This window comes from Rhipicephalus sanguineus, chromosome 9, assembly GCF_013339695.2.
Source record: "Rhipicephalus sanguineus isolate Rsan-2018 chromosome 9, BIME_Rsan_1.4, whole genome shotgun sequence".
In the NCBI taxonomy this organism is placed as follows: Eukaryota; Metazoa; Arthropoda; class Arachnida; order Ixodida; family Ixodidae; genus Rhipicephalus; species Rhipicephalus sanguineus.
Genome location: NC_051184.2, coordinates 2,667,374 through 2,694,352, shown reverse-complemented (window position 1 = coordinate 2,694,352; position 26,979 = coordinate 2,667,374). Strand labels below are relative to the sequence as shown.

Here is a 26,979-nt window from a genome sequence, read left to right as displayed (position 1 = left end):
GAACGGGTAGCATTATCTCGGCTCCACCAAGCTTTTCGGGTCTTGAAAATCAGGACGAACCAACCATAACTGCTTGCGTCTTTTCTTTTTGGGCGAATGCATGTTTCTCCTCGTCAGAGATCACCAGAAAGTTGCTTTACAGCAGGCATAGCAGTTAGACGACCCTGCTCCTGTTTATGCGCTTCGCCATAACGAAACGCGAACACAACGCAGATCGCGTCGATGCCAGCGTTCCTTCGCGCGAAGGAACGATGACAACTAGGCGCCCAAATTTCGGCCGTGTGGTTGGTAAGTAATATGAACAATGCGGAATTTCGGCGGCACGAGAATTCCGGTCGCTCTAGACGGCAGATTCCCCAGTGTGAATGAGCCATAACTGCGTCGCCGCCGAATCGCTTCCTATTGGCTCTCGTTAGTGTCATGACGCAGCACTTCACTTCACCGCTCCCAGACGTCGGCACCGCCCCGCCCGGCCAACCAAGAGCACTGTGCGAGAGAGAATGTGTGAGAATACAATGTATAAGGCGCGTTTGTGGAGCGTCGTACATGCTCGTCGGTGGCATGGTGGGTAGAGTGCCGGACACCCATGGCCGCGGACAGAAATGCCGTGGGTTCGATTACGAATGACGGAACTTATAGTTTTTTTTTGTCATCCGTCAGTTTCCAGTTTACCAACGTCATATCCGTGACGGAAATACGTCAATAAAGTCTTGGTGGACCCCAGCATAAAACACATTCGTGTTGAAAGAAGAAAAAGAGGGTTTTCGCCTTCAGTTGTCTTAGTGAATGCATAAGGGACCCTGTGAGTTTTCCTGCCTTTCAGGTTACTTGGGAGCTTTACTGTGTGCGAAACAGAAACATTATCGCAGAATGACTAGCGAAGTGTAACAATTATTTAAACAGACTAAGACGGAACGTCTGTGAGCGTTTGAGTGTGAGGCCTTTTCAAGGCTAACAACGTGTAATTTGGCTTTCTGCACTTAGTTGGCCATCGCGTGATGTAGTGCGCATGTCACATTTGTGGTATCGTATGTCTATAACTTGTTTCTGTAAAAGGGTTATTTCTTAATAACACGAAAAAAAAAAGATGACGTTGGAAGTGGGTTCGTGCTGTTACGATTGATATGGCGTTCCGCTATTAGTATTGTATGTACCCCTCGTGGTCGCAGATTTATAGGGTCTCTACAGACTTGGGGAACGTCTGGCAAAAGGGAAACAAGAAAAGAAAGACAGAGTAGAGCGTACGCAAAAGCCGCCCGTGAATTCTTCGCTGAAGTGGCTCAGGGAGGGAACCAGTAATATTTTAACTTCCTCTGTTAGCATGATCTTTGTGCGCACGCGCGCTATAAGCACGCCAACACACCAGCCATGGCACTTCCTCTTTGTACTACCCTCAGCCGAAGGGAGGTAATCGGGAAACTAACCTTATCTAATATTTCCCTAGGCAATAACCAAAAGGCCAGTGGTTTCTAGCCAGTCTCATTTCTTCTCGGTCAGTGCTTCGTTCGCATTATTTCCATGCTTCGCTGTCTATTCTTTGCCGTAAGTTATATGACGTTAGTTTGTCGCTTTCATTGATCTCAACCCTTCATTGTCAATGATACGTACTTGTTGACCAAACGCGGCAATCTCATTGGTTCGCGGCCAATGCTTCTTCGTCAGCGCTTCACTGCCCATGGTACCATTGTTCTCGCAGCTTCGAGCTCTCACTGCACCGCTGCCAATGTTTGGCTATAGTTTGGCCATAGATGCTTCACTGCAAATACTATGCTCTCATTGATAACAATGCTTCGCTGCGGCTGTTTTGTCATCAATACTTCATTTTCAATACTACCTGCCATCGCTTCACTGCCGGTTCTACACTATTTTTGAAATCCGAGCTTCGCTGCCTGAACCTTGCTTCCATAGTTTCGCAGTCAATGCGTCGCTGCGGATACTACGCTGTCATTGACCTCAGTGCATTGCTGGCAATGCCTCGCTGCCATTGCTCCTCCATCTAATGCGTCCAAGGGAAACAGGCGTTACAACATGACAAAGACAAGAACATCATGGATCACAGAACCTTCCATATGAATGCCTGACTAGCCTGTTCTAGTTAACGACCGAAAAACACAGGCCTTGCACCTGTAATGTAATACAACTACATCGTTGTGGAACTGAAGCGTTGCGTCCGAAAGCGGCCTAGGCTCGCAAAACTGAAACGCGAGGTTAAAACATAAACTGAACGCCTAAAAATGACAAACCAGTAGTTAACTTGAAGCTGGTCCAACGACCAATTGTTACAAAAATATGGTTTTTCCATACAAATGAGCGTTGCAATGCGTACTTCTCTGTTCATTATTTTATTGTGTTTTTGAGCAAGTATTCGACAGAGTTTATGTGACTGGCAGTGCAAGGAATAGAAAGTAGTAAAAACTCAACTGGAGGAGCTGCATGGCAGTGGACGAGCGTTGTATTGAGCGCAACTGAAAAGGAAATCGTTGAAAGTAAAGAGAATAAAATTGAAGTAAGAGAAAAGATAATGAACTTGACTACGAAGTGAACACTTGTCTTCAGTGAAGTGAGAAATGTTCGTGAAGAACTATTCTGAAATAGCTAGTGAGCAGCTGTCACTAAGCAGCAACAACTCTACTGTGGACACATTGGCGTGACCTTTCCTCTGCTATCCCCAGCTATACTTTGCCGTGGCACAGAAACAGAGTCCTCATTCTTTGGAAGTGTGACGAGGCCCATATTGCGGACCGCGGTGAATATCCTCCGCTACTTGTCGGCAAGAGTTCCTGTAAGTTTTGGTCTTAACCCGATCTCGTCGAATTGCATAAAGTGCGTAGTTATAGGATTGGCAGCCCGGTACCTATTTCCGTAGAAAAGGTTGTGGGGCAAGAGTGCACATGAGAAGTTGAGGCACATTTGCTCCGTTGGAGAAGATAGCGCCAAGGCTTATTAAAGACTGTTAGTATGAGGACAAATACAGCCCGGCGTGTCTTTGATATAACGTTCGGAATCTCAATGATATTCAGAACAATTGAGACTTTTTTTTTTGTGGTGTCTATGTGCCTAATGCTCTTAAGTGCTTATATGAGACAGGTTTCTAAGCATCTGATTTGTTATAAGGAAGATAGACTTTCTGGAATTTGCTTTAGTTGTTTCACTTCACTGTGGTATTGTCGATTTGCACTGTTCTGACTCTGACTTAAGTGCTGAAATTCTTGAGGACAGGTTGTATATGTTCAAAATCAATATATGCTGTTACACATACATATTCAGTGTTGCACATGTGATGCCACTGTTTGCAAGGGAGACCTCTTCGGTCGAATTGACAGGTTTCCTAATACGCAGCACAAGAGCATAAAGTGAAAGAAGTAGTATGAAGGAAAACTGTAATACATGTACAAATAAGATACACCTTCATTGCGTCTCGGCAGATACGTATAACGACTTCATTGTGTTCACTCAAAGGGCGAGCTGACCGTTGGCGTTTTTTTTAATGTGCTTAGGTCTGCCTACGTATACTGTTACATTATAGTTCGCACCGTGAAGTTGCCAATAACCATAAAACAATACAAAATTTACGCACGAATGGACATTCACATTCGTAATCCCGGTACTACAATATGATTGTCCACGCAAAAGGAATGTTCACAGTTCGTAAGTGTTTACATACCCAAAACGCCCACGCTTTGCAGAAAAGATCATCAAGGTGGTACCACAACAGGCACTGGGCACTGCCTGCACTATAGACACAACTGTCATGAAACATGCTGATAAGTACGAAAACACGAGAAAAAAAACACGGGACACACGTGATCAGAAGTATCTGATAATAATTTACAATGCGAACAATAATTATTTACATGATTTAGTACCTGTGTAGTATTTCTGGTTCCTCTGAAAAATGTGATAATACCTCCTTAATTATCTCGTTTATTTCAGATATTTTTTAACCGGACATAACGAGGGGTAATGCGAGCCTACGGAACGATCGCCTTGCTGTTTTTTCGTTTGTCACTCAGCGAAGCCTTGAGATTTATGAACGTGAAAGTTATCCCTGTTGATGGTGTCACAGTGTTGGGAGGTAAGAGCTGATGCTTGGGGAACCTTTAAACTTTGGAAAGACGCGTTTAGTAGATGACTCTTCTTAAAAGTTCTGTCCGAATGGTAGTTGCTTGGCGATGATATTTACTTGCAAAGAAGAGCGCCTAATTGATTTATGCTGTTTCGCGAGAGTTTATGACAGTATGACAATCGCAAGACTGAAAGTGTGGGCCTGAACTTTTTTATTCTATCCATCACCAAGGGGACACGAGTCATTATTGATTGCTAGGAATTGTACCTCTGTTCTTTTTTTTACACTGCACTGAAAAGAAGTCCGGAAATAGGTTATGCATCCTGAAGTTGCATTTTATTAAATGCGAAGCATTTCTTAGCGAACTTCTGCGCCTTTGAGCGTATTCTATCTATCTCTATCTATCTCTCCTCTATCTATCATCTATCTATCTATCTATCTATCTATCTATCTATCTATCTATCTATCTATCTCTCTATCTATCTATCTATCTATCTATCTATCTATCTGTCTGTCTGCTATCTATCTATCTATCTATCTATCTATCTATCTATCTATCTATCTATCTATCTATCTATCTATCTATCTATCTATCTATCTATCGATCTATCGTACTATCTATCTATCTATCTATCTATCTATCTATCTAGCCGCCTACGACTTTGTGCTCTCCCTGGTCGCTTGGTTAATCGAATGTACAACCAAAATTGGTAGGCGTAACATGACTGTATGGACGACATAAATGACAAGTCATAACATGAAAATCATGACAGCCTGTCATGTACAGCATGATTTACATGCCACGCTCATGGTGCGCTGGCGGGCCGTTGTCGCTAGCTTGATATCACAAAAATTGGTATCTTGCGACGTGACTGTGTGACGAACATATAAATGACATGAGGATAACATGAAAATCATACACGCATGTCATTACAGCATAGGACTTACGTGCCACCTCATGGTGCGCTGGCGGCCGTTTCGCTAGCTTGACCTACTCCGAAATTGGTATTGCGTGACGTGAGCTGTGTGACGACATAAATAACACCCGAGTTAACATGAAAATCATGACAGCATGTCATGTACAGCATACTTACGTGCCCACGCTCATGGTGCACTGGTGGCCGTTTCGCTAGCTTTATATACACCAAATGGGTATCTTGCGACATGACTGTGTACGAACATAAATAACACAGTTAACATGAAAATCATGACACGCATGTCATGTACAGCATGACGTACGTGGCACGCTCATGGGGCGCGGGCGGCCGTTCGCTAGGCTTGATGTGCACCAAAATTGGTATTGGGTGACGTGACCGTGTAAGGAACATAAAAACACGAGTTAACATGAAAATCATGACACTCATGTCATGTACAGCATGACTTATGTGCCACGCTCATGGGGCGCTGGCGGCCGTTTCGCTAGCTTGATCTATCCCGAAATTGGTATTGTGCGACGTGACTGTGTGACGAATATAAAAACACGAGTTAACATGAAAATCATGACACGCATGTCATGTACAGCATGACTTACGTGCCACGCTCATGGGGCGCTGGCGGCCGTTTCGCTAGCTTGATCTATCCCGAAATTGGTATTGTGCGACGTGACTGTGTGATGAACATAAAAACACGAGTTAACATGAAAATCATGACACGCATGTCATGTATTTATTTGAATTTTGAAAGACCTTGTCTTGCTTGATATACACTGCATTATGATTTACGTAAGCATGTTTATTTAAACTGCAGACAATATTGAAAAATAGCGAACACTTTATAGAGGTAAATGAACTACACAGTCGCGTGTAACGTGTTTCGATGCAGTAGGGCAATTTAACGCCACAAAGAATGATTCGTATGAAGAATATGTAGAATGTCATGGCTGCTACATTGTTTTGCATTAATGCAAGTATTGTTTGTATTTAGCCACTTGGTACACGACTCTCTTAGGCATTCATTTGTAGAGTGTTAGTCCTTCTTAACCGTGCGGACTTGTCGTATCGTTCACTGATTTGGTGCCCACAGTGAAGATGTTCTTTAATTAAAAACATAATGCAAATGCGGCATACATAGCTTCCGGTACGCCACATTATGGATTATGTCATTGCATTTGTGAAGTATAATGGATAGTATAGCTGGCGAACTCCCCCTTGCCAAAAAAATTCGATCCTAAATTTTTAATTCACCCAAGTTTCACCGAAAGACTTGAATACACAAGCGTTAATTTCTATCATATCTAGATCGCATGTTAAAGAATATATGCAAAAATGAATGATCGGTAGCATTTCATGGTTGTCACATATCTCAAACAAATGAATAATACTGATTTGTTGCAGAAAGTTGTTACTACAATGGCGAAACGTTTTCTACGAGTGTGTACAAAGAAGATCTCTGTGAAAGATGGACCTGCTATGCTGATACTAGGGTTGTGTTGGTGACGAAGTACGTTATACTTTTATGACGGATCAACTGTAAAAAAGTACATAGACTGAACAAACAAAATTGCGTTTTAGTATCCATAAGCCCAACAAGCGTTTCCAATTTGCATAGTATACTATACTTAAACTACATCGCACTTGTATTGCGATAACAATCGCATAAGCGCGTGTGCGTGTGCGTGCGTGTGTGTGTGTTTGTGTGCCTTTCTTTCGTCCATGTTTTCCGTGCGCTTTTAGTTTTCTTTAAAAAGCAATTATATGGACACTTTCATCGCGTTCTTGCCGTCGCCGTCCTGTTCCGTACAAAGTCCACTTCAATGATATCGCCCCGCGCATCGTACGTTCTACGCGTTAGTAAAAGTGCACGAGCGTTTCAAATGTGAAGTTTGTTACCACGTGTGCAGTACACAACATGCATAAATAGCAAGGATGGCGGTATAAAAGCTGCTTAAAGGCAGCCTGACTGGTCCAACCTTCCCGTACACTACCTGCAGGAACATGACAAGGATCCGCAATAAATACACTTGTTGCAACATTAAAATACAAATACAGAGAGAAAAACAAAACAAAAATAGGAATTTATCAATTCATAAAAAAAATCTGCCGGTAACACATTTCAAGAGACACAAAAGTAAGGTTAACATTTACAATTACAGTTGAAGTGATGCGTTAATTATTTTTAGGAATGTAACGTATGTCTTCATCGCATAGTTTATACATATTTAGTGTTGAGGGAAGACAGTACGACAGTGTTTGAAGACCATACTTTGTGCGTGGTCGCGGAACTGCCCAGTGTTCGGTGTATCGGTTTAGGCAAGATGATTGGTTAGTTAGCAAGTTCGCAATGTTCCTGCTATGGCTAGTACCCTTAATCGCTTCACGTTTAAAGGAACACATGAGCTTATACTCATATAGGTGGTGAACTCGCATAATTTTGAATTTCAGAAACAGATCACGCGCACGCTCATTGTATGGTACATCCACAATAGCCCGTAAGTCTTGCTTCTGCAGTGTGACTAGATTGCCAAATGACTTTTTTGTACCGTTGGACCGAACGAGGTGACAAAGCGCAGATGCGAAGCAAATAGTGCGTTATATATCATGAGTTTCCGCGGTATTGGTACCAATTTCTGGCATCTGCGCAACATGCCTAAAACTTTGCAAAGCTTTGATTTTATGTAATCGGTATGGTGGTCTTATGCCATGAGATCATGAACAATAAAACCCAATGTTTTAGCTCACGCGGAGAGTTCTGCTTTTGTGTCATTTAGTGTAAGAGACCTGGTAAGATCATGAAGCATGGACTTCGCTCTAAAAAGCTCTGCCTTTGTCTTAGAGCAATTTAGCTGATGTGAGTTTTTAGTGACCAAATATATATTTTACTTAGTACTTCATTTGCCAAATTCATAAGTTCATCTTCCTTGGTTCTGAAACGTATCATCCGTGTAAACGATGCACTTAGTCGAATTATCAACATTCACAATGTCATTTATATAGATAACAAATAGACGTGGACCCAGTATGCTGCCCCGAGGCACACCCTGCCTAACAAAATTAAACAAAAGAGTGATGTGTATTTACTGATACACATTGATTACTATTTGTTATGTAACTTCTAATCAAATCTAAATCAATTCCGCGTACGCCGTAAAAATTTAATTTATCTAATAGGGTTGCATGATTTATTCCGTCGAAAGCTTTTGAGAAGTCTAAAAATAGTCCCAGCGTTAGTTTCTTAGCCTCAATATTGTTCAAAATTATTTATTTTTGCTTAAGGAGAAAGTTTCAGTGGAGCAGTCTGATCTGAACTCATGTTGAGACGACGTTTTAACAAAATGCTTGTGAAAGAAAGCGCTCATTCTAAGGCGAATAATTTTTTTCTAAACCTGAAAACAAAGGAAGCATCGACATCTGTCTATAATTGCCTGAGTTATCTCTCTCACCACCTTTATGCACCACAGTTACCCTTGCAATTTTCATCTGTTGAGGAAAAAAAGCCAGACGTTAACACCATGTTGTAAATGTGAGTCAGGCAAGGTGTGATTAGGCCGATAACATCAAAGATTGCTTCTATCTTTGGGCCATTCACATCCTCACTTTTGCTTCGCGTGAATTTTCTGAACACATTTAGAACTTAATTATCGTCAGTTTCATATAGATACAATGAATGCGTGAGGAGTCTGGGCAAATACATCAAGGCAGCCTAATCACGAGCGCTTTCAGCCAGTGATAAAAAGTATTCATTGAATTTATTTCTTTAAAACTCGTTTCCCACCCTAAGCTTAATAGCAGTTGAGGCGGGCCGCCGTCGTAATATAACGAAATTCAGTTCATTCCACAACTGCTTTACATCCACAATGCCATCAATCATGGAGAAGTAATAGTCACGTTGAGCTTGTTTTAGCAACTTAGTCAAGTTATTACTGAATTTTTTAAATTACTTGAACACGCCGGGTTCGCAAGTATTTACGACCAAATGGTACAGTGCATTCTTTTGCTTCATCATTTCTATTAGCTTAAAGGAAATCCACAGTTTACGAGCTTGTTTCGGTTTTTTACTTGCTTATACGGAAAATGTTTTCGATAAACTGAGCCCAAGGCGTCAATAAAGCGGTCATAGGCCTTTTCAGGTGATGAACAGGAGAGTATGTCATCGCAGCTTAACAACCTTATTTCTTCAGGAAAGCTAGAGAGAGATCGTGCGTTGATGTCTTGAAAGTAAGTATCTGTTTGCACTGCATGTTTCTGTTTAGGGACGGACGCGGCTGAAGCAGAGATGAAATGAGCCGGCCATCTCCGTCGCACGATGGGCGCATATGATAGCATCACCCGCGTGGCAGGCTTGCCATCCGTGGCTCTCCAAGCACAGAGGAAACGCCCCGGCTGTCTGTCGGGCAAAGGAGCGCGAAAGGGCACGAAGGGGGGAGGAGGGTATACTGTGTCTATCGAGCAGCAACTGCAAACTTTGATCATGAGGACGCAGTCGCGGGAGCTGGCGCGCGCGCTATCTCGACATACATCAGTAGACTGCTCGTATACGAGCTGTGCTCCCTTCGCTTACTTCGCTACAGACAGCACGAAAACCGCTTCGCTACGTGGATGGTCGTAGTCTTTTAAACCGCAGCATTTTGTAGAGTTACGCGATATCGGATCCAAAAGAGTTAGCTGCTAGTCTCACTGCGTATAACATTCCAATTTGTTGCTATCGCATTAATTCTTTACCCTTGCAGCAGAACTGTGAACTTTGTAAGCAGCACGCACATTGTGTTTTAGATGCGGTGATGCTCCACGTGGCTGTTCTATGATACCAAGAAAGCAGAAGTATTTACCATTTTGCTGCAATACTACCTGTAACATGAGGTCATGTGAGTGAATCTTCGTCATTTTATAATTAGGTTGAAAAAAAGACAGAGCATGCGTATTCTACTCTATCATAGATAGATGAATATGTTAACACGGTTCTCGTATTCTGTGATGTTCACCATTAACCTTTAGTATTCACAAAATGTTTGTGAGTAACGTGAAAAATCATGCGAGTTTTAATTGCTTCGCATACAGTGTGCTATGTTCCGCAGTCGTGTGGCACTTTATTGGTGAACTATTAGTTGATATGCCTCTGCAGTATCTAAAAAAACTATTTGGCTTGAAATATTAAGAAAGTGTTTAGTAGCAGCGTTAAGGTGTACTCTACATCATCGTGACCTAAGTTCTACTGCATTTAAATATTTAAGTACAACACATTGTGTGGAGTAATCAGAAGTTAAGCTACTGAAAGCATTGATTTATCTAACTGAGCAGTGCAATTTTATTCCACCAAATAGTGTCAACATACTAAAGCGATTCACTCAGGCATTCAGAATCGCGCTATTCCTATCAATATATGTACTCTTGCGCGCGTACCCAACTCGAAAAGAAATTTAGTTTTCGCGTCGAATGTTGTGATAATTAAATTAGGTTGAGCAAGAAAAAAGGTTTGTGGCGAAATATGTTGTAACTAAATGAGAAACGTGCCTGCTCCTCCATGAGCGTTTGCTTGCAGAAAATGCAACCACGCAGCCTGCAGCCATGCGTCGCAGAGCTATTTTTGCTTTGGATTAGCGTGATGCTATGAGTGAGGCCGACGCCTTAGGACGCTTTAGAGTTGCGCATAGGTCCGGCTAGCAACCACAGCTATGCGGTGAAGCCGCACTTCGTTTTTGCAAGCGACATGCCTACCGTGTCGCCGATTAACCTGTCTGGTGTGTCGAAGACCGGCGATAACCATTGGCTGTCGATGGCTAGTGTTAGTTCAGTTCGTTGCAGCGGCGGCGTCGAGAAATAAAAAAATTGGCCCAAGCGGCAGCTTCTCCGCAATTCATGGTTGCTAGCGGCGTTGGAAGACAGATGCGCAACTCTGCCACCTAAAGGTAGCATATACAGTAACTCTAGGACGCTTGGGCTTAGGTCACCACCTGGCGGTGTGTTAAGGAATTGACAAAATTGCACTTCTATTGAAAACGCGCCGAATGGGATGGATGTGTTATGGTGTACTGGAATGGGGTAGTGTGCCGTCTGGCGCCGGAAACGTGGCTCTTTTCGCGACGGCAGCCTGCAGTGCCAGAGCACACCGTACTGCTGTGTCGCCACCTGACGCCGCCCCCTGAAGTAATTTATGGTAAGCTGAGATACAAAGCCTCCGAGATCGGTAGTTGTAGTTGCCGCGCTAGTCGTGCGTGCCCGTGGGAAACTTGTTGATTGTTTCTTTCTGTTTCTCATGACGCGTCAGCGAATTTTTTCATGTGCGTGGCAGACTCAGTGTTTGAGGAAGCCTGATGCATTCAAGTTTTTGCAGAGCGATTGGAATTACGGACTTATTCACATTGGATAAATCCAACACCCCGAATACATCGCGGTGCATTTAGCTGCATTCCTGCGCTTCGGCGCCCCTTCCAGGAGTAAAATCTCTGAAGAAATGGAGCGGCATTCGTCATTGAGCGTTGTATTTTTTCTGTCTGAAACCTTGCAACTGCTCGTTTGGCTGGTGCGGGCTGAGGCATTTATTTCATGTTTTTCTTTAAGCCTCAATGTAATTTCTGCTCGTCTGGCTGATGCAGGTGAAGGGTGGTCGTGCAACTCACCTGATGCTGTTAATGTTAGCCTTCCGGACCTCCTCGTGTGTTTCGATTCAAATTACTGTGATAGCTAGACACGCGTACATATGCTATGGAATGAACAGCGATGTGCTTTTTTATGCCTTTTGCAATCAAAACAGTAAGCATGCAGACAATCCGCAACGTTGCTCTGCGATAGGAATTGTGCAAGCTTAGTCGACGCAGAAGCATCTTTATTTATTGCAATAATGCAATCAAATGTGTTTAGGTGTTTAAATCTTGCAAATATATTTAGTTTCAATCGTGTTACGTGACCATTTGACTCAAGAACGGCAGAAAATTTTGCAATTCCCATTTAAATATAGCGCGCCTGGCACACCGCTCGATTGTGGCGCCCTACTGGTGGCATCATCGCAAAAGTGACCACTGTTCTCCCATTGGTTTGCTGCGAAGACGGCACGCTACCCCATTCTAGTACACCATAGATGTGTAGAACTTCCAGGTGCTAATCGCGGAGGCCACAGTAATGATGAATTACTTTACGCTCCCAGAGGGAAACACCACCCCGCTGGCCGAGAGCACTGTGGGAGGAAAGTTTGAGATATAAAAGGCGCGTTTGTAAAACCTCTAGAGTCTGTGACCGTGGCGCAGTGGATAGCGTGCCCGGCATCTGTTGTTGCGGACCGAGCGGTCGTGGTTTCGATGCCCGTTGACGAAACTTTTTTTTTTCCATCTAATCGTATACATATTTTCCGTGACGGAAATATGTCACTGAAGTCTTGGTGGACCCCGGCATAAAACACTTTCGTATTAAAAAGTCACAATAATCCAACGTATGAAATGCAGATACGTGCCTCACACCGGACGGCAGGCTGATGCGCGACGGAGAAGAAAGCAACTTGAGAGATCCGTGCGTGAGGTACATTTGCAGGAAAGGAATACTCGTAACGCAGACGTAAGTAACCGGCATTTATAATTAATGAGGCTCCATAAGTTATAATCTCACGCCAGGAGTGCAATTTGGTACAAGCTGCAGACATTTAGGAGGAAAGGAACAAAGTATGTTGAGCGAGCAGCGGAACGTCTTTAACTTGTTCCTTTGAAATGGAAATACATAAAAAATATTCCAATATGAAGCTTCAACGTAATTGTCAATATTAAAAATAAATTAGCTCATTCCTCTTTCCGCATTGTGTGTGTTACTGAACAAAAAATTTGCTAGGCTTTCGCGGAACGTGCTTCACGGTCACAGCGTAAGCTGGAGGAACGGCCTCCTAGGAGCGCGTCGTTGAGGATGCCTCCTTGAGTAACTCAGTATGGAAATAAGCGATTTAATGGGAACAAATTTATGAAAATACGCTGGAATGCACTTTCAGATCTGAAATATACAGGGGGGTGGAAAAAATGCAAACAGCGCTGTTTTCATCCTGCTTTGAGCTTGGTGGCAATAGAAAGATGCTAGATGATTCTTGTTAGTATCACGCGTGCGACTTTAGTGGCTCTTCATCACCATCCAGGCTACAACCGCTTGAAAATATGTGCGAAACAGCAGAGAATGTAGATGCCGCATGTTCGCGTTTTTTTTTTCATCCCCGCTCTACATTGGGAAAGGAGGGCAGCGTGACACTACCGGCAAAATTGTTTATAAACCCCAAACCCCAAAAAAAGAGGTCATGACAAACGGAAGTCACAGCAGTTTCTGTACTGCTCTTGAGGCTATGAAAGCGCCGGCGCAAGCCGGGACGCTGATTGTGAAGAACTAAAACAAACTTCTGAAGTTCAAGGGGCCGAAGCCAGGATTTTGTTGTGACGTTAACCTCCTATTCCGTTATATTTTCATTTAGACCTTGCATCTCAATTACGCTTGATGCCGTATTTTGTTTATGTTAAAATTGCACCGCGTTGCTCATTGTAAATTGTCTTATCTAACTTCCTTTGTTCCTCAGTGATGCATGTCTTTGTGTGTCCCCCCCCTCCCTATATCGTATAACTGTTCTCAACTCTTTGATTTTTTTTACCTTGTTTATTCGCCCTGCGATCAGGCTACGGGTGGCTGCAGCGTCGGCGCGTTGGTGTGGATAGGCGGTCGGCGGCGCGTATACAAATGTCGCTTCGCTGTGGGCGGTTTGAGCCGATTGTCGGTGAATAAAAGGCGTTGACTGCAGCTTGGTAATATGCACATTTTCCATTGCCGAATCGATGCACGAAGCTCGCCGAAGGTTACTTTTACTTGTAAGAGAAGCGCAACTTGCCAATGAACGGGATACTCGTCATCGGCGACAGTCCGTGTTTTTGCCTTTTATGGTGTATTTTGCTGTTTTATTCGTACGTGTTTAGCTTGTGTTGCGCCCACTACCCACTGCTGTTGTGCGACTGAACTAAGTGCGCATTTGCTTCGTGCTTTTCTGGCTACCGAATAGCACTTTGTGCACTGTGCGCACGAAAACGCACTCATATTTTTTTTTTTAATGCGAAGCATTGATTACCGAACACAAGGCACTTTGAGCGCTTCTATTTACGTATTTATCCATCTATCTATCTAGCCGCCTACGTCTATGTGCTCTCGTGATCGCCTCCTTAACATGGTGTAGACCAGTGTTGTAGGCGTTACTGAAAAAAAGTAACGAAATACGTTACTCGTTAAACTATAAAAAAAGGAACGCGTTACCGTCCTACGTTACCTACAAAAAAATGTAACGCGTTACCGTTACCGTTACCGAAAAAAAGTAACGGGCGTTACCTCTGCCGTTACTCCGCAATCATAAATTTTAATCGATGTGTCTTTGCTGCAGAAACCCACAATAATTTAAATCTGAAATTTATGTTTCACATAAACCTTCTAACCAAATAACGAATATACCCAAAATGCTGATTTAACGAGTATAACTTGCACAATTGTACCGGACGTTAGCAATATGGTATAGTGGCTTAAAGTTGCCTTTAGAGTTACGTGTGATGGCTTCTGACTCTGACACATGGTGAAGCCATTTTTCTCAATGTGACATTATACAGAATATGAGATTCAATCATCAACGCTATTCGCAAAGAAAGCATCAATGAAATCTCAAGAAATTTACAATAATTGTGATGGTGTGCTTCTGCTAGCAAAATAGATGCGCGAATTTTGTAGAAATGCTTAAATGGGCTAGTCACGTAAAAGAAAAATATCGGTGCATAAACATTGTTTTGTTCACTTTAACCTGTATAATTACGGCAAAAATTGCGAGCGTTTATGTGAGGGTGTTCAAGATCAGCCCCACTCGCTCAGGAGTTCAATAACCAGAAACTTCACTGCAGTTGCACATAGAAAAAGCAAAATTTATTTTTAAAACAAAGTTGATAAGCCTTATCAACTTTGTAGCTAGTATAAAATGTCGCATATTTAGACATTTTTCAAAAACAGTTTCCTTAGCTCTACAAGTTTCAAACAATGTTGCTTTACTCTTTGTTGCGCATACATTTTATACACAAGATATCTTCTTCGTAACGATAATATTTGTGTTTTACAACGTCGTGAACTTTCGAGAACGACAGGTAATGAAATTGGTCCCTCCAGATTGAATATGTTTGATATTTTTTCCCTCGTAAATTATGCAGTTAATAAGGAAATTAAGTTCCTTTTCGGGCTACTGGCATGGGACATGCATAAAATATAAAATACTCAATCAAATCTAAAATATTTATTTTCGGATCCGTGTCGATCTCTGGTGGAATCACCCGTTTGCAATAACCACGATTAGTACACTAACTGTGGTAATGTCTGCCGTGTAGCTACCTGTAACCGTGGTTAGCCGTAACCGTAGTTAGCTTAACCGCGGTTAAGGTTGTTCGTGTGACAGCGGTGTTAAGGTAGTGAGTAAAAAAAGATTATTTTTTGCGTTACAAGAAAAAAAATCTACGTTTCGCGTCCCGCTCGCATTCTTTTTCAGGGTTTTCTTCCAGCCGGGGGTCACGCCTATTCTCCACAATAAGGCAGACTCTCGATCGGCAGCGCACCTGTAGACCGGCTGACGTTACAGGCTGTCGCCTGGATGGGCCAGAATTCCACAGAAAGCCGCTTAAGTCGTCGACGCAGGAGTTGTCGAATTCGATGCGGTGGTCGTTTACCACGCTATGCTCAGCGAGTGTACTCCTTTGTCACGCGAACTTGCGAACATCGTTTTTATGTTGTCGCAGCCTCTCGGGGGAGTTCTTCGTTTCCTCCGCGTAAAAAATTTCACGATCAGCACGTGGTATGGAGTAAACCAGCCCTTGCGCTTTCTGGTCGGACGGCCTGTCTTTTGGGTACGAAAAGGCGCAGATGCCAACAATCCATCTGCTACGTTCACTTCCACGAGAAGCATGTCCGTACAGTTTCTCATGGCGAATTATGCGGCTTACATGAAGCTTTGTGTGGCGATGGCCCAAACCTCCATACAAGGAGTCGGCGCGTCTTAAGAAATTGGTCCCCACAGTTTCCACACAAAAAAAAGCGATTCCGCCACGCTTTCGTGCCCAATGCCTGGCAGGCCGACAGCAGTCCGAGGCTGCGACAAAAGAATTGGTCAGAGTGAGCTCTGAGAAAACGGCACCTCCAGGATGAAAAAGTAACGAGTAAAGTCCCTAGATTTTTCCCTGTTCTTCAAAAAGAAAAATCTAGGGACTTTAGTACCGAGTAACGTGACACCACACGTTACCGAAAAATGTTAACGTAAGTACGTTACCCGTTACAGTTTCTAAATTGTAACGAGCACGTTACTAAGTTACCGAAAAAAGTAACGCGTTACCGGTAACGCCGTTACTTGTAACGCGTTACCGCCAACACTGGTGTAGACCAAGATTGGCACGGAAGGGTACGAGGAGTTGACGAATATGACTGTCTGGTCGTGGCATTGACAACTTGAAAATCATGTCACGTACGTCGTCAAACCCTTTCCTCCCGGCACGTTTGGAACATACGCGTTTACCACTGGCCGCGGTATACGGGTATGCGCCACAGGTGATGGACATTTTTTATCTACCCGGCAAAAGCGAGAACAGACACTGGTAATTTAAATGCGAGAGCGCCAAGAAAAGCTTACATCAGCAGCATTGACCGACGAATGCAAAGAACAAAAATTAGGAACCCAGCAGGAATCGAACCCGAGCATTCTGCGTGGCAGTCAGGTATTCTGCCACAGAGCTACGCCAGATCTAGAAACTGCTTTGGAGAATGACCCCATGCAGGCGTAATGTCGGTACAACGTTAATTGTGGTTGTGGTGCTGGCTGTTTCATTATATAACAAAGAAATAAACACCACATATGTACTCCTACGATACAGACGTCATGTCGGGTTAATGTCAATTGTGGTTCAAGTGTTGGCTCCATTTTTATAGCAGTCTAATGTACATTGCATTGCTCGACCCCGGAAGGAAGGAAAATAACTTTATTGCGTCCTGCAGAACGCGACTGGGTCGCGCACCCGGCTCAGTCCCACGTAGGGACCGGCAAGCCGAGCCTGCCGGCCACCTCGCGGGCCCGCTAGACAGCCGTGAGCTGATCATTGGGAGCGCGGCTGCGTAGAAGCGTCTCCCACTCCTCCAAGGTGAAGCTTGAGTCCATGGCTTGGCACATGCTGAGGATATGCTCTAATGTGGCTGTCTCGCCGCATGCCGAGCATAGTCCGTTCGGGAAGACGTCCGGGTATGTCTCGTGAAGATACGCAGGACTGGGATACGATTTGGTTTGGAGTAGTCGAAGGGAGACTGCTTGGGGTCTGTTGAGGTTAGGGTGCGGAGGAGGGTAAACCCTTCGTGCCAGGTAAAAGAATTTAGTGATTTCGTTATACGAGTATGGCGCGTCTCTGTGGCCTGGGTGAGGGACGGGATTGGAAGCGGCGCGGTCCGTCATTCCTCGCGCGGCTTCGTTGCAACTTGCTCGGCCTCTTCGGGATTTGGGGTTCGCACCGCTGCACAGTTGACCACCTGACACTGCGCATTGACTACTACGGCCGAGAAGGCATCTTGTTCCACATATTCCGCTGCATCGACGAAACTGGCATCGGTGCCGTCTCGGAGCAAGCTTCCCAGGATTGCGGCGGCTCGGGCCTTGCGTCTCCCGGCGTTGTGGACCGGGTGGACGTTGCGTGGGATGGGGGCGACGTAAATATTGTTTCTGATTTCGGTGGGGATCTGGGCGTAACTCGGCTTGTGAGCGATGGGGTTGAACCCAATTTCTTCGAGTATTTTTCTGCCGGCCGGTGTACCGGAGAGCCTTAGTAGTTGGGCTCTTTCCTGAGCCTCGGCAATCTCTTCAAGGGTGTTGTGAATTCCCAACTTCAGGAGATCTTCGGTGTGTGTCCTAATAGGGAGACCGAGCGCCTTCTTGACGACTTTGCGTATGAGTGCGTTTAGCTTCTCTCGTTCGGCCCGCTGCCAATTGTGCATGGCCACTGTGTAAGTGAAATGGCATAGCACAAAGGCGTGGATCAGTCTGATTAGATTGTCTTCTTTGAGACCTCGGTGCCTGTTGGAGATTCTTCGAATCAGTCTGAGCGCATTCTCGGTTTTAGTAACGATCTGTCTTAATGCCATGCCATTTGCACCGTTTGACTCGATGAACATGCCGAGTTTGCGGATAGAGTCAACCCTGGGAACCGGAGAGCCATTGCCAGTGTGGAGCCGGATTCGACTTTCTGAAGCCGGCTTCCAATCCCGGTAGCTACCACCGCGTGGCCTCTTCTTGTACAGAAGGAGCTCGGACTTGGCCGGGGAGCATTTCAGGCCCGTTGGAAGCAGGAACTGCTCGGTGACGTCGATGGCCTCTTGCATGACCGACTCGACTTGGCTCTCACTGCCTCCGGTGCACCAAATTGTTATATCGTCCGCGTAGATGGTATGCTTGATTCCTTCGACTTGAGAGAGTCTCTTTGATAGGCCGATCATGGCAACGTTAAATAACGTGGGCGATATGACTAATCCCTGGGGCGTGCCGCGAGATCCGAGGACGTACGACTTCATCCGGCGTGCAACTCTCGACCTTGAGGCGGGCGATTCTTCGACTCAAAAAGGATCTAATAAAGTTGTAGACCCTGGGCCCGAGCTTTTGCTCGACCCCGGAGGAAGACAATAACGAAAGTTGCGTATGATATTCACACCATCGCGCCGTAAGGTGCACTTCGTTTCGATAATACTGACGTACTGACGATAATAACGCGAGTGCTGACGTTACGTCAGACCATAAGTTACCCTTTAAACACCAGTGTTGTCGACATGTATCGTAAGCCCACGATGTGCACAAAACTACTACACTTACAAAAACACGTCGATCCACCCCGTAATGCTTGGCTCAAAGCAACAACGGAAATTCGGCAGATCCCACCTCTCGTAGGAATCGGTTTCATGCGACGGAGTCAGCGAGTAGTTGTTTACACTGCATTTCTTGGTCTTTAGCCAAGCGTTGCGGGGTGAATTGACGTGTTTTTGTAAGTGTATTAGTTGTGTGCACATCGCGGCCTTACCAGTCACGTCCACTGCACAGGCGTTTAAATGATAACTATGGTCTGACGTAACGTCAGCACTAACAGAGCACAAACGTCAGTATTATCCAAATGAAGTGCACTTTATGGTGCGATGATGGGGATATCATACATAATTTTTGTTGGTGTAGTCTTCCGGGGTCAAGCAACGCTTGAATATAGCTTGCTGAATTATAGGAATACCAATGTATTGTTTATTAGGTTGCTGTAAAAGCGGATCCCACAGTGGAACCATAATTGACGTTAACCCGACATGACGCCTGTATCTTAGGTGTACACATGTAATGTTTTTTGCTTTGTTATCAAATTAGATAGCCAGCATTGCAGCTACAACTGACGTTGCACCGACATTACGATTGCATAGGGTCTTTTTCGAAAGCCGTTTCAAGACCTGGCGTGGCTCTGTGGTAGAATGCCTGACTGCCACGCAGAAGGCTTGGGTTCGATTCCTGCTGGGATCCTAAGTTTTATTCTTTCCATTCATCGGGTCAACGCTACCGATGTTGGTTTTTCTTAACGCTCTTGCATTTAAAATACCAATGTATATTCTCGCCGTTCCTGGGTATACAGGTATAAACAGTTAATCACCTGTGGCGTATACCAGTACGCCGCGGCGGGTGGTAAACGGGTATGTGCCACACGTATCTGGAGGAAAGGGTTTGACGACGTACGTGACAGAATTTTCACGTTATTCATGTCATGACCCGACAGTCATATCCGTCAAATCTTCTTACCCTCTGATGCCAAGTTTGGTTCACTCTAAGTTATGGAGGCTATCACGAGAGCACCCAGACGTGAGCGGCTAGGTAGATAGACAGATACGTAGATAGAAACGCTTAAAGTGCCTAGGGTTCGCTAAGAAATGCTTCGCATTTAAAAAAAAAATTGCAGTGCAGAACTACTCGCTGACTGCATCCCATGAAACCTATTCCCACAAGGCGCGGTATCTGCCGTTTTTTTTATTCAGTTCTCCGTACGTAGGACGGTTAATAAAAAATTTAATGAGAAAAACTACATGATTGTGAAGGAAAAACAGCACTAAAAACAAATGAGGACTAAGGAAGATACGACACAGGCGCTGACTGCAACTAAAATTTATTGAAAGGCACAAGCACAGGTATATACAGCAGCCGACTTGGTCATGTGACACTCCATATCGTCTGCGCAGCACAGCAAACCGGTTCTACAAAACTAACAACTCATGACGAATTGATACATGTGTAAGAACATGCGAGAAAAAGAACAAACCATCTACATGCAAAAAAAAAGCCCTGCATAACAGTCCACAAAAATAATCGCTTCAACGCGGCAGCGTTGAATCCAAGTATCGAACTTCCTTTTCACCAAGGGCCACCGACGGTTTGCTCGCGCACCATTCCCCTTCCGTTTCAATGTAGAAAGCTTCCATCACTTTCCTGGCGCACTTGTCCCTGTGGCCAAACAATTACGTGGTTTCCTCTGCCATCGGTTGGCAGCGACGCTCTGTACAGTGAGCTGGGAAGTTCAAACCTCCGGAAGCCGTTAACGAGGATAGGTGTTCTCTTAGTCTGACAATAACGCACCGCCCGGTTTGTCCTATATACACCCACCTGCATGATAATGGCACCCTATAAACAACACAAGATATACAATAAACATATATATTCTTTATCTTGTCCGGACAGAACGTGCCTGTCTTGCGCAACTCCGAAGATCTTCCATGCAAGCAGGAGCATATTGAGGACATCCTATTGGGAGCTGACATTACAACACGCACCCCGTACCTACTTGCCGCATTCTTCAAGCAATGGGAAAACTTATGCACGTAGCGGACCACAACCGGTCTCTTCCCATTGCGCATGCTTTGTTTTTTCCTACGTTTCTGATTCACTCCTTTGACCCACTTGATTAGATTTTGACAGCTCCTCAAGATTTCCGTATCAGGGTAGCCCACCGACTTAAAGCTTTCAAGTTGGCAATTTGGCCAGAGTTCTGCCGAGGTGTCTTTCGTGGCACTTGTGTTTGGCGATAGTGGTCGACAGGTGTGCATTATGACATTGTTCGTCAAAACTTGATAGCTCCAAGAAGGGACGATTCCCATCTTCAAGAAGAAGAAGGGAATTTGCACCAGCTCGCCCAACTGTCCCTGTTAGTTTAATCCCCCTCCCCTCTCCTTTCACTCGTGGCGAATATTTAGAGAGGGTTAACTGGTCGCCCTCGTGGAGGCGGTGACCGTTGGAGGGATGTTCCCTTCAAAACGGTCGTTCGTACAGTGATTGGGCATTTCTAATTAAGGCGTTTCCACAACTAGGGATACCAACTGTATTTAACGAGCCGCCGAGCTGCCGCTCGGCACGTTTTTTTCTGTCGTCTTACAACATGTCAACAAACTTCTGCTAAGTTTCTTCATCACGAGTCGCTCACTGCCTCGGCTAGCTGCTCCTGACGTCCATGGGCCTGCGGTTCGTCATCTCCGCTCAACACAATGCTACCCGCTTGTGGGCTCTTGCAGCAGGTCAGTCGCAACAGGATCCATCCACACTAGACGTGGTTCAGCTAGTAGCCGCCAGGCGGAGACTCTGCTCGATGTCGGGTCGAATACCTTCTTTCATGCGGCTGCGCGCGATACCGCCGAAGTGTTCGTTATAGGTATCACGGCGTCATAAATCCCTCGAAAGAAAGCGCAGGGCCACACCAGTGCTTGACACCGCTTTCGAAAAAAATCCTACACACATGGGCGTCATGTGATATAAGGAGTCTCGTTAACACATGTTATGTTGCGGGGCAGAAGGATAGAATTTCACCAGGCATCACACCATCTGAATTTCGCAACGAATGGGGGATTTAAAGGCCCCCTCATTACAAAGGGCTGAGGCATAAGTAGGGCTCCGTGTTTTCAGATAATTCCGAAAAAATCCAATAAACACTGGCCGTAAAACGTTTGACAATTAAGATTTATCCAATAAACTCCGATTTTAAAAGGGAATTTTAAAGGGCATTTTCGAAGCTGAGAACCATCATTCGAAAGGAGGGCACCTCCATCAGCGGCAGCAATGTCGTAAAATATGCCTGCGTCTATTACAACAAGCTTTAAGGTTGTAATACAAACAAATGTAGGTGTTTTGTATTCGGGTATTTGTGTTTGTATGTATAGGCATATGTATGTTTGTGCGTTCAAACATTCCAGAGACCTAAAATACACTTGGTGTGTTCGCATCTTTTCATGTTCAAATATCATTTTGTCTCAGATATCGGAATACTGAGAATATTATTAATAATAATTGGTCATTTATTTTTGATCAAGAAGATGAGGGAGACTGGGAGAAATAGTTGAGAAGCAGCTTGACTAGCTCCAGACCCCCCCCCCCCTCCAAAAGTACGCTTTGGCAAGTTTAGAACAGTGGACATCAACAGCCTTATTAGCAGGGAAAATGAACAGAAAGTCGGAAAAATTGAAAGGATGAAAAAACGGGATTATCAAAAAACTGTAACGCATTTTCATTGGAAATAAAATTACTAAGAACACACTGCAACAACTTAAAATGCAAAATTAAACACCGAATTTCGGAGGATTGGAGATTTACGTGAAATAAACTCCGATAAACGCCGAATTTCCTCCCAAAATATAAACTCCGAAAACCACCCTCCGAATTTCAAGAGAAATAAGCTCCGAAAACACGGAGCCCTAGGCATAAGTAATCATCGTTATAAGGAACAGCATCAACGAAATGTGCACCTGTCTCTTGCCTTACGGACGCTTAGTGGGTACTTCACTGATTCGCAATATGATAAATTATGGCTTAACGGGCTCTTCGCAACTGCACTTGTATAAGGCATACCTTCTAGGAGACTCAGCGACGGACACCGGTGGCGGCGGTGTACACGGCGTCGCCACTTGAAGTGGCTATATGAGAAAACTAATAACAGTTTGCTGTCTAAAAACCTGAACATCCATAAAATATTTGTAAACACATTGTATTCTGCAATAATATGATGCTGAGCTCGAATTACTCAATTAGTTTTCGTGAAGCTAAGTCGAAATGTCACTGCGGCACCTCGTTACCGTTCTGTTATACGCTGAAAATTCACTCGAATTTTTGGCGAGATAGATTATTTCTATTGAGAGCAAATGAAATCTGATCCCATACGTTCACTGAAATTTAAAGGAGCACTGACACAAAATTTCGAAAGCGAGATAACCAGTGTGATGGATATATGTGGACACACACGCATCATCTACGAAATATCAACGGATGATATAGCCTAGAACATATTTAAAATCACGTTTAAAGTGCGCGTCGCCCCACTCCACGCGAAACGCGCCTTCGGTGTCCTAGTAAACAACCAACGGCCACCTGCGTCACGAGTTTGCGTTGGCTGCCACGATTGTTGCGGGCGCTCTCTCTCACTGACTTCTAGCAGACCGTGAAGCCGTGAAAGAAGGGGAGACTTGCACGGGAGTACAAAGGCTGATGTCCTCGCCTCGGCAGTGCATCTTGGGGGGGTCACTCATATTTACAACGCCTCGGAGGGCATTGTAGCAGCACCAGGAAGCCTGCGTTGAAAAGAGTTGTCGACGCGGTGCTCATGTGCACGCGGTTTTGTGTGCTCACGTAGCCAGCTATGCTTACACAGCCACCACTCTGGGTCCTGCCTCCCTCGGCGCTCTCTGAAACCGAAACTGCGACTGGGCGCTATAAAACCGTCTCCAAATAACTAACGGTTGCGCGCTCGAGCAAACGAGCTTTCCAGCCGTGATAAGTGGGTCGTTAACTACTTATCGCAACAGAAAAAACAAGATGCAAAATTTTGATGTCAGTGCCCCTTTAAAGCGTGAGATTTACCGAAGGAAACGACTCTTAAATCCTTATTTTGCGTCTCACCTCACCAGCCTCTGACCAGCCTATGAAGAGCCCCTCACCAGCCTCTGAAAATACAAAAAAACGAGCGCAATATTCTCTCCTGGCGTTTCTCGTCTTTCTGGCGCACTTCGTGACGCAGAAATGTGATTCTCGTGACGTCTATATAAGTACATACTCTCGATTGGTCCATATACGCGAAATATCAGATGTGAATTGTCTCCTGCACTGCTTTGCCATGCAGCCGCCCATCCGTTCTTCCTTGCCTCGCATTACTATCATGCCAGAACAACCGATTTTGACTTCATTTTCTGTGTTTCCGACTGCGCAAACTGAGATAACAGCGTGTATACCCGACAAGCGCGAAATCTTGATAGGCTCAACGCTTAGTGCTTACATGGTAGACGTGCTTTGAAGAAATAAGTGGCGGGGGGGGGGGGGATATGGCCTGTAGGAAGGGTAGCGAAGGCGAGGAGGAAATCACACTCTCGTCTTTGAACGCGAGGTAGTGAGGGGCCCTTTAAGATGAAGGTTGTGCGCCTCACTTTGGCTGCACTTTGCTGCGTATGTTAGTATAACCTACTGGTTGGTCTCCCTGTTTATTTTTCTGACGTGCTGTGCTCTGGTTCTCATTTCATCTCCAACAGGTGCCCAACGTACGCAGACTCGAAATGCAGAGCTTCTCTTGTAGACGAATGTGCGCCTTATCCGGCATGTTGCGGGGTTTCGAAAGTTTGTGAAGCTGGTTGAAAAAAAGAGTAGCAAGAATCGTTCATTGCAACCAATGAAGAACGACAGCAGAAGGAGTTTTTTTGCCACAACTGTGCTTTCACCATTGTATTTTTTTTCGATATTTGTTCTTTTTTATGCAATGTTTCATTCGACAAATAGGAATCGCGCAATTCATTTCTTTACAATGAAATCGTTTTAATAAAGCATGCTTTCAACTCCTGGGCACAAGAGGGGCTCTAAACTCGTAATTTTAAACCGATGGTTTGACTTATTTGGCTTTTCTCGCTTTAATCTTTCGTATGTTTCTGGCCGTTGATATAAACCTTGACACGTGAGACTTTAAACGTTTTCCACCTCAAAGGGGGCTGTGCACGAGAGACGAATAATATGGTGGAGTAGAGCGCCACAAACTTTAATGATTTATTCACAGATGTGCCAACCCTGTCGTGGGGCCTTTACAAGAGTGGTCGACAATACATGTATTAAGAAATAGCATAACTTGTCGTATAACTTGTCGAATGAAGTGTGTCGGCTCAGGTAATAGTAATTGTTCGGGTTTAACGTCCCAAAACCACGATATGATTATGAGGGACGCCGTAGTGAACGGCTCCGGAAATTTCGACCACCTTTGGTTCCTTAACGTGCGCCTAAATCTATGTACATACAGGTGCCAGCATTTCGCCTCCATAGAAATGCGGCCGCTGCGGCAAGCATTCGATCCCACGACCGTCGGGTCAGGAGTCGAGCCCCATAACAAGTAGCGCCGCGGTGAGTTTGAGTATTGCTTTTACATGATCACGTGTAAGACGAACTTCTTGGCTTATCTACACCATTTCGAGGACTGCGTCCAATCAACTCCTTCGATTTAGCCGGCTATGAAAGCTAAATTGCAGGTTAAGTAACGTTACAGGCAAACAATAGACGCACTAGAACAGCAACAATAACGTCAGCATAACGTTTAGAGATCAATATTTTAAGATTTCTGAGTAGCGCCTAATGTCGAAGTAAAAAAACAAGCTTTTCACGGTTTGCATTCATTCCAGCTTGCTCATTGCAGCCTGACCGCTTCCGTCCGCTTCAGTGGTACAGTTAAAGGCAGCACGCCGGCATTGGACCAATCTCGGAACAACGTTGGTAAACGTTGGCAGAAATATTGGTCCTGCGTTGGCTCTTGGGGGTTTGCTACACCTAAATGTGCATTGGTCCAATATTGGATGCCAATTATTTTCCAATAATGGCAAGGATGGCTGGAGCCAACATTGTCCGTCCAACATATCGCCAATAATGGCAAGGATGGCTGTAGCCAACATTGTCCGTCGTACGTATCGCCAACATTGTATAAACATTGGCAGCTCCAATGTTTTTTGCCAGCCTTTATCGTTGGCTGCACCATCGTTCTTTCTTTTTCAGCGTTTCACACTGGTTCTTGCCAGCCTTTTTGTTGGCTATGTCAACATCTTTACGACATTTTTCACTGAATGTGTAGTTTAACATGAGGTAGATTTTTGTGCACATAAATAAATGCATGTTGCCCACGCTTTTGCTTTTTGGCAAGCAGCAGGGATAATCAGCGTAGAAAAGCTGAGAGTACACACAACTTTATTCTGCATGTATACATATGGCAAAGATACTGCAAGTATTGAAAATAATTTCGCATTTCACGCTTTGTTCTGCTGACCGCTTGCACAGAACCTACACTAATTACCTTGAATAACGCTCTTATATTAGAAATCGCGGAAACGGGACCACTCACAAACACACACAGCCTCCCTGTTAGCGCTTATTTAAGTTGTCAGTTCACCGAAGGTTCAAAAGGAAATGAATGAAAAGCGAAGCGTAATGCAAAATGAAATAAATGAACATCTACATGCGAACAGACATTCGACACAGATGAAATCTATAACCATCTTGAACTACCGGAATGTTCATATAGCCTATTTGTTAATTAAAAGGTAACTGCGGCAAGAGCTTGAAAGACTGCAACAACTTCAAAACTAATGAAAATTTGTGTGTTACAGATCCATCATTTCTTTGCGCGAAACGAGAGGCGAAGGGCAAATCAAAAACGGATATTTAGCTGGCGCACGACAACGCGATAAAAGAACAAAACAACAAACGCAAATGCTGAAACATCGCTAAGGGCGAGGACTTAACTAACCTGCTTCGACGCGCACAGCAAAGCCCACCACATGGGTATTCACAAAGTAACAATTTTAGAGAAAGTACGCGGTAATGTATACGTTAATAAACGCAGCACATATTTCACGTACGAAAAACACGGAAAGTAACATGCGACTAAGGAACGAAACGACTTATACCCC

General features: G+C 44.4%; 1 long non-coding RNA gene across 1 annotated transcript; it reads left to right on the top strand.

Annotated features, from left to right (window-relative positions):
- Nucleotides 1-9,809: 9,809 nt before the first annotated feature.
- Nucleotides 9,810-24,680, top strand: LOC119404052 (uncharacterized). The gene is made up of 3 exons (XR_005186140.2): nucleotides 9,810-9,866; nucleotides 12,438-12,546; nucleotides 24,574-24,680. It is a non-coding gene; the product is annotated as an uncharacterized LOC119404052 (long non-coding RNA).
- Nucleotides 24,681-26,979: the final 2,299 nt, after the last annotated feature.